The following is an 8,167-nucleotide window of genomic DNA, read 5'->3' on the forward strand; positions in this document are numbered from 1 at the left end:
AGGGTCATGAAGATGATGAGCATGAAAATGGGATCTCAAACCTGGCATGATATATGGCTATAGAGAAGTTAACATTGACAGAACATTGCAGTGTTTTTCTGTCTGGCTTCTTGAAGAATATCAGTAAGTCCTGGATATTCAGGACATTTCAAATGCCTTTGAGCCTAACAAAGAGCCAGCCACTGGAGCCACTGCTGTTTCTTTCCACATGGTGAGGATACTTAGACACTTAGGATGCTCCTGGCACTGCCTTTACCACTGTTTCTCACCTTGAACAAGAAAGGCCATCCCCCATGCATATTGGGATGCCAGTTGGTGGATGCTTCAATATAATTTTTTAAAAACCTGGCATCTCCTGCATGGTCCTCATCTGGTGAATCTGCATTGCTGGTTTTGCAATAGGAGAAGAACTAATAAATCACATCTTTCCACCCTGCTGTTGGTGCTATTCTGGCTTTCTGTTTTCCAAGCAGAAGCAACTATCACTCTATAATGATTCTAGAACCCTCTCCCTAAACAAAGTCACAAATCTAAGCTTCTATGAATAAACACCAACAAAATACCCATCAATGAGAAATAGTTATTAGCAAAAAGGAAAATAAAAAATTATAGTCTAAAATCAGAATATTTTCCGTATTACAGTTAGTTATCTCCAATCTATTACTGGCAATATCGTTATATTACCATGATGTGTCAGCAGCAGTCTTTATTTTTTTTTTAAGAGTTTATTTATTTATTCATGAGAGACACAGAGAGGCAGAGACACAGGCAGAGGGAGAAGCAGGCTCCATGCAGAGAGCCCGGTGTGGGACTTGATCCTGGGTCTCCAGGATCAGGCCCTGGGCTGAAGGCAGGTGCGAAACTGCTGAGCCACCCAGCAGCAGTCTTTCATAGAGTCCTCCCTATGTAACAACAGCTGTGCTTAATGCTGTATACATCATTGAGTTCTCACAGCAACACAATGAGGTGGTATAGAACCCCCATTTTACTAATAAGGAAACAGGTTTAACAAAGTTCTCCTGCCTCAAAGCCAGCTAGACGGCTAAACCACTCCACCATGCTATATAGAGCAATGGGAAACATAGAAATAATTTAAATGTTCCTTAGAAACACTTGCCTTATTTTCCTTTTGGCATACAAAATCTTAAGATAATGTACTTTTAAGAGTTGAACCACTGGATTTCTTTTAAGAAATGCCTTCCCTTTACCCAATCCATTAGTTATAGGAGACAGCATGGTGTTTTTGTGAGTGGTCATGGCTTTGGTGTGACAAGTATCCAGATACAAGGAGAATTACTTTATGGGCCATGGTCTTTCATCTTGCATGTGGGGAATACTACATTCCACCTCCCAGGATTGTGGCAAGTGCTAGGAGAAGAGATGTACGTCTGTGAAGCTCTTGGTCCCGCGCCTGGCACACAGCAAGTGTTCCCTGAGTGGAGGCTGATTTTATTATTATTCAGGGAGTCCTTCCAGATCAGCTCTAGCCTCCTTCTGTGTTTACTCTTTCACATCCTCGACTCCATAGTTTTCATATGCATCTTCATTTACTAAAGGTTCATGTTATACCTGTCAAAGAGCATTCAAGACAGAGGCGCTAAGTCAATCTCTGTATAAGCACGCTTGGTTCCAAATTTATTGGAGAGGTTCAGATGCCATAATGCTAGTCTCAGCCATTAAAAGTAGGCAAGCCCCATGCCTCAGTTTCCTTATTTATCAGTGGGGATAAAAATCAGTACTCTGTTCTTCAAAGGCTTGTTAGTAGGGTGATAAATCACACAAATGGAAAGCTAAAATGTACTACCAGCAGCCCTTAGTGTCAGCTTCTAGAAAGCCCGTAAATGCCACAAAGGGTATGTTCTGCAACAGGGAACAGCCTGACCCTGTGAAACCCAGTGACAGAGTAAACTTATTTGTTTATCTTTGGTCTTCCTCTGTGGACCACCAATGTGAGAGGGTCAGCCATCCTGTTCTCTGCTTCCTCTAATGAATTCCCTGTGGTACAATCCCTTACTTAAGATCAAAAGGCAAGTCTTAAAGGCAGAGATGAGGCAGGAATATTGTTGTCGTCTCTGGTTTACTCCTAACATGGAAGTGTTTCACCCCCTCGAAGTGAAACAAGTGAAGGTGCTGTGAAGGTTACTCTCGATTATGGGCTGAGAATTAATGGACTGATACAGGAAGAAACATAGATACTAAAAAAATGTCACAAGTATTGCTGATAACCTGGGAGAAGTTTCTTTTGCCCAGAAGCTGAGGTTCATTTGTCATTTTGCGTTTTAGAAGCCAGTCTCATGGAAGAAATTCTTTAACCTTCCTTCCTACTTGAGGCTACATCTGTTCTCTGACTCTTGCCTTTTAAATGATTTGCAGTGTTTACTTTGACAGATAATCAGCTGTCTTTCCTTAAAGTGGACTGAATGGCCAGAGCTACTTGGACGGTTAAGATTGGAATATCCAACCACAGCCTGCTCTGAGGAGGCTGGTATAAAAATATATCCTCTGGCTGTGTGGAGAGCATTTTCTAAAGAGGCAATTACTTATTTGAAGGCTGAGATGGGCATTCTGGAGCTGTCCAAAGTGCATTAGATGGTGAGAGTCTTAGTTGTCTAGTGGTAGATCAGTAACTTGGACTTGGGAGGCACACAACCCAGTAGACCCTGTCCTTGCTCATTGTGTGAGCTTGGGCAAGTCACTTCACCTCTCTGAACTTCCTTTCTCTCTTTAGTACAGCTGGAATGGTAGTTGTTTCAGGGTGTTGCTCTGAGGTTTAACTGAAATGAAGCCTATAAAGCACTTAGACTGGTGCCTGATAAGTTGTAGGCACTCAATGGATATTAGCCAGTGTCATCAAGATATGCAAAGTGCTTGGCACAAACATGCCTATTAAGAGTGGCTGCTGCACCATTGTTACTGTGAATTTTGTCCCTTGTCACCTGGATCTTGAATCAGCTTTGCTTCAGCTCCTTGATCTCACAGACCCTTATGCCATGGAAGTGGTTCCATCATTTTTTGGCTTACAGGCTCCCTTGGCACAGAACTCAGACCTGACTTCCTGAGGCAGTGGGTGGAGGCCATTATCTAATACAGACTCTCAGCTATCCTCATCCATTTCAGTCTTTGCCCAAGACTAGAGTGACCCTCTTCCTCTCCTCACATCCTTGCCCCCTCCCCCCACTAAGTGCCTCTAACCTCTCATGCAAATCCAGAAGTTCCTTAGGAACTGAAGCATGTAATTGACTTGCCACTAAAACTCAGTTATGTATAGGGACAATCATGTCCCTCACTCAGTCTTCATCAATGTTTGGGTCAAAACTGACTTAGGGGGCAGCCCGGGTGGCTCAGTGGTTTAGTGCCGCCTTCAGCCCAGGGCCTGATCCTGGAGACCTGGGATCCAGTCCCAAGTCGAGACCCCTGCATGGAGCCTGCTTCTCCCTCTGCCTGTGTCTCTGCCTCTCTCTCTCTCTCCCTGTGTCTCTCATGAATAAATAAATAAAATCTTAAAAAAAAACTGAGCTAGGGGTTCCCAGTCCTGGATACGCATAGATATGTCTGGTGGGGGGTTTCTAGAACATACAGGTGCCACACTGTTGACGATTAAATCAATGTGTGGGGCTGGTCCTGTATATCTGTGTAGCTAAGACTTTTGAGTGTTTATGTCAGGCACTGTGCTAAGAGCTTTCTACGAATCAGCTCTTGGAATACTCGTAACAACTATATGAGGTGTTATCTGCATTCTACTAAGAAGCTAGTTAAGGTGCCCAGGGCTCAGTTTGAGGTAGAGTCTGGGTGGGACTTGGCCAGGTGGGGGTGGGGACTCTTGATCTCCAAAGGATAGACTAATGACCAAGCTACTTCTTCACAAAAACTATTTCAAGAATGACTCAGTATTTGAGCTTCCCTAATATTTCACACACTTGTTGTAAAGAGTCTACAGGCTCTGATATTAGTGGGTACCCAATTTCAGCTACAAGGATAGAGGAGGAGGTGGTGTTGAGGCGATGTCCCCCTTTTTCACGCCCTCACCCACACTTCATCTGTAGTCATTGCAAGGTGAGGCAAGTGTTAGTCATGTTCCCTGAGACCCAGCACACATTGGCCATTTATTCTAATTAGAAGCAATTAAAGAATTATTCCTTATGGTGTAAGTATTTCCTTGCCCAAAGAAGAAAGGTTTGGGGTTTTGGCAAAACAGACAAAACATTTGACTCTTTTCCATTTCTTGTCTTATTTTAAAAATGAGGCAGATCTATGGGTTTAGTCCATAATTAAGTTTATTTTACATAGGTGATTTTTATTTTTAAAAAAGATTTTATTTATTTATTTGACACACAGAGCACAAGCAAGGGGAGCAGCAGAGGGAGAGGGAAATGTAGCTCTCTGCTGAGCAGGGAGCCCAATGTGGGGTCAATCCCAAGACCCTAGGATCATGACCTGAGCTGAAGGCAGTCACTTAACCAACTGAGCCACCCAGGCACCATTGGGTGTTTTTGATTTTCAGTAGTTTTCAAAATTAACAAAGAAGCCTATAAAAATAACTACAGCAGAGTAACCCTCCAGAATCTTATAAACTGACCACCCTTTATGTTGATGTGAAAAAATACAATTATATTTACACATATATACTTGCACACACATATACACACTTACACATATACATGCTTGCTCACAATTCATACACGGAATGAAGAAACTTAGAGGCTTATTATATTTTAAAGTACAGCAATAAGCCTCATTTTCCAAATCAGTAAATATTACTTTATCAACACATCCATTTGTTCTGGTTTTGAGAAGTAGAATTAGAATCAGACACACGTTGGTCTTAATATAGTAAGAAATTACCTAACCCTTTGAACAATTTGATAATGGCAAGGTCTGCCTTGTGGTATATGTGAGTTCTGTCTCACAGGGAGGATCCAAGTGGAGGGTAGGCTCTGGGAAGGGAAGCTGTCTCAGAATTGCTATTCTTTCAATATTGTGCTAAAACCTAATGTTGCAGGTGCTCTGAGAAGGTGAGCAGTATCATTAGCAACTCTAGTCTAGCACTTTGGCTTTTTTCTAGAATCTGCGCTTTCAAGTATGCCTGAACAGGGAGCTAAGGTATGGCTTCTAAGCTCCCCTCTTGCCTGAGTCTCTCTCAATTCCTTTTTGGATCTAACCAGTTACACATCCAATTAGTGTTAATTGTTGTAATTATCACTTTTTTTCCCCTAAAACTGGTAACCAATTAATTTCATAGAATGTAGATGATATGACATCAAATAGCTACAGGTTATTTGGGTTTTTTTTTGTTTTGGCTACATGGAATAAAGGCATTTTTCTGACTTTCATAAGGAAAGCTTCTTAGCAAATCAGCTACTAGTTGAGTTTCCAAAGCTTAGAGTCTAAATTCACAGAGTAAAAAAAATTTATTCTCAGATTTTCAAAAGATATTTATTATATCACTATATTGGGCCTGACATTGGTGTCAACATAATAGATGTGGTCGTATTCCTGATGAAATTGGAGCAAGTAAGTGGGTGTCCACCAACACCAGTGGACAACACTGGGTCTGTGAATCATGCATTTATTCCAGTATAGTCATGATAAGAACCATGAAGGAGAATTGCAAGGGACAATGAGATTTGGCGGTGTGGGCACCTAACAGATGGCTTGGGGAGAGCTTCCAGAGAAGATGCCATCTGAGTTGAGGCTGAAAGTTGAATGGAGAAGTAAACTAGGTGAGTGGTAAGGAGGGTGTTAAGCAGAGGAAAAGGCAAAAAGGAGTCCATTTTTGGGAAGGCATTCAATTGGATCCAAAATCAGGTTGCACTTTTTCCCATGGTGGATTTTCTATGAACATTAGTCTGAATTCTCGAGGTGCCTCAAAACCAATATGGGAAAGGCCCTTGAAATTTTTTTTTTTTTTTTTTTGGCCCTTGAAATTTTATTTCACAAATTGTTTGTCATATGGCTGGAGGAAATTATCCTTTTGGTACCTGTTTGTATTTTGCAGAACATAATCCAGGGCAAGGCTGAGCATCATGGATTTTGTAGTCCAATGTAGGACCCTTCTTCTCTCTTCAGCCCTTTAATCCCCACTAGAGAGAGATGCAGACATGCAACGTATGTTCAAAATATCCTGAGAAGGGCATATGCCACTCTAAACAACATCTGACATGCATCATGTTCCAATAAACTCTGTTTTTTAACAAGGTCACAGAAACAATGAGTTTTGATCTTTACTCACAGTATGTTTTCTCTTAAAGAGAAACCCAACATTTAAAAAGTCATACATCCCTTTCTTATTTTTAGGACTGTTTTGGTTCCAAATGTGTTCTGGCTAGCACCCAGCTTTTTATGTGTGTGTTCTGGAAGTTTAGAAAGAACAGTTTTTGAAAGTCGCACTGGCAATTGAGAAACTCAGAAAGTGGAAACTGCATAGAGCCCCCGACAACAGAATTTATTGTAGACCATGAAGAAGATGATGTTAGTCCTCATTTACTAAGCATTTACTATAAGCTTAGCATAGTCAGAGAAACTTTTCATGCAATTTCTTATTTAATTCTCTCAAATTATCTATGAGGCAAGTACTATCAAGCACCTTACCCCTGACCACCCCCCCCCCTTTTTTTCTAATGAGGAACCAGGCTTAGATGGGTTAAGTAAATTGCCCAAGACCACACAGCTCATAAATGGAGGGCTGGGACTTGATCCCATTACTGTGTGACCACAAAGCCCAGTTTTAGCTCTTTTACAGTTCTGCATGTCCTGGAAACTAAATAGTGGAAACACAGGGTGTATTAGATTTTTAGACAAATTCAAACTCAATAGTAATTGTACTTATGGTTCCAGGCCTCAACAACTAATTCAAGCACAGCTTCTTCTCATCATCACTCACAAAGTTCTATCCTCAAACAGGGGTTTAAAGACCCTCTGCATGAATGGATGAGTTTGAGTTTACTACTAGGTGTGGTGGAGAAGCTTGAGATGCAAAAGGCATAGTCTTTAGTCATGTGGCAGCAATGATAACAAAAGCTGCCAGGGAAAAGACAGGTGTGATGAGTATTGCCTGGTGCCTGGTGGCTTGGAACTATGCACCACTTAAACTTCATTAGGGCTGACCTTCATTTACATAACAATCATCACCACTCCTGGGCACCCCCGGTGGCGCAGCGGTTTAGCGCCGCCTGCAGCCCGGGGTCTGATCCTGGAGACCCAGGATTGAGTCCCCCGTCGGGCTCCCTGCATGGAGCCCGCTTCTCCCTCTGCCTGTGTCTCTGCCTCTCAGTCTCTCTCTCTCTGAGTAAATAAATTAAAAAAACCAAAAATCATCACCACTCCTGATGTGGCTGCAGCTCTTCATCTGAATTTAATTCTGTGCTTATTGCTTTTTTCTTATTTAAAAGAATGGCACTTTATAGACTTCATTTCATTTAAGAACAAATTCCCAGAAAGTTTTAACCCCCCTTTGTTTTTGTTTTCTTTTCCCCCCTCTTTTTAACTTTTCATTTTGCAAGTTTTCCAGCCTCACACAAAAGTAGAGAAAATAACAAAAATGAACTTAACTTCAACATTGCTTGATCTTGTGCCACTTTGGTTCATCCATCCTTCTTCTACTCCCTCAATTATATTTCTGGAGTAGTTTTTTTCCCTTAATTTTACTTTTATTTATTTTTAATTAACTTTTAAAATTCTTATTTGTATTGAAATAATTGACATACAATATTAAACTGATTTCAGATGTACAACATAGTGATTCAACAATTATGTATGTTATACAATGCTCACCACAGGTGTAGTCACCACCCATCACCATATGAAGTTATTACATTATTGACTATGTTCCCTATGCCGTAGTTTTCAGCTCTGTGACTTATTTATTATATAACTGGAAGTTTGTGCCTTTTTACCCCCTTTTACCTATTTGCCCCCTCCTAACCATCAGTTTGTTTTTAGTATTTATTAATCTATTTCTGTTTTGATTTTTAGATTTGACATGTAAGTGGAATAATATGGTATTTGTTTTTTCTGTCTGACTTACTTCACTTAGCATACATAATGCCCTGAAGGTCCATCCATGTTCTTCCAATGGGCAATGTTTCATTATTATTTAAGGCTGAGTAATATTCCAATGTGTGTGAATATTCCATCTTCTTTATTCATTCATCTGTTGATGGATACTTCG

The sequence above is a fragment of the Canis lupus genome, chromosome 19, assembly GCF_048164855.1.
Source record: "Canis lupus baileyi chromosome 19, mCanLup2.hap1, whole genome shotgun sequence".
In the NCBI taxonomy this organism is placed as follows: Eukaryota; Metazoa; Chordata; class Mammalia; order Carnivora; family Canidae; genus Canis; species Canis lupus.